Source organism: Etheostoma spectabile, chromosome 18 (assembly GCF_008692095.1).
Source record: "Etheostoma spectabile isolate EspeVRDwgs_2016 chromosome 18, UIUC_Espe_1.0, whole genome shotgun sequence".
NCBI classification, from domain to species: domain Eukaryota; kingdom Metazoa; phylum Chordata; class Actinopteri; order Perciformes; family Percidae; genus Etheostoma; species Etheostoma spectabile.
The window spans coordinates 15,183,196-15,184,049 of NC_045750.1; the positions used below are offsets into that span (position 1 = coordinate 15,183,196).

The following is an 854-nucleotide window of genomic DNA, read 5'->3' on the forward strand; positions in this document are numbered from 1 at the left end:
ACCTGCAAAATGTTGTTAAACTAAAAAGAGACGAGAGAGACAAATAGAGATGCTTGTTATCTTTCGGCCTGTGCGTCTTAGTCTCATCATCTGTAGAAGGGGTGAGGGTTTTTTTACATGTTTGTTCTCATAATCCATCCATGACTGTAGCTGTTGTTAATTTATTAATAATTGCATGACACCTTGCTATTGTCATTATAATGTCATGTACTTTATTTACATCTTCCATTCAATTGTTTACAACAGTGTTTGCCTGGCAAAATAGCTGTTTTGTGGAGTCAGTCAGTAACTGTTTCTATTATCTCTGGTAATGGTTAATGAAATGGTTTGCTGTTAGCAAAGGTACATTTTTATTTTTATTCATTTACTGACTATCACACTGAATACCATATCCCCATCAAATAAAAGCCAGGGTGTAATGTTTTGACTCATCTTGTCATTGGTTCAGTAAAGCAAATTCCCTGTTGAGCCCTAACAATGTCCATATACGGTTATACTAACGTCATCATTGCATCACCTCATTTGCATAGTACTACTGTGATCATCAGTCTCTGGGGATTCCCTCCGATCTTTGCCACCTTTCCCGGCCCTTGTGGTAACCGTTACCATGGCAACATGAACGTGTTCACCTGGTTCCTAGTCATCTCCCGTCCTGTGCCAATGGTCTTCATGTTATAAATACTGACGGTCTGCAATACTACTGCTTTAAGGCTTAACTCTTTCTTTCCCCTCTCTTTCTATCATTCATGCAATAAACTCGAATGGTTTCATTGTCACCCGCTCCTTTAAACCTCACTGCATTTTCTCTCTGGCATCTGTGCTTTTTACTTTCCTCTCTCTATCTCTCTCTCTCT

The 854-nt window shown here is 39.1% G+C and overlaps 1 protein-coding gene across 12 annotated transcripts in view; it reads left to right on the forward strand.

Moving 5' to 3' along the window:
* LOC116706466 (clathrin coat assembly protein AP180) overlaps positions 1 to 854 on the forward strand; it is a 26,857-nt gene that overhangs the window by 20,473 nt on the left and 5,530 nt on the right. The gene's annotated exons all lie outside the window — the stretch shown is intronic.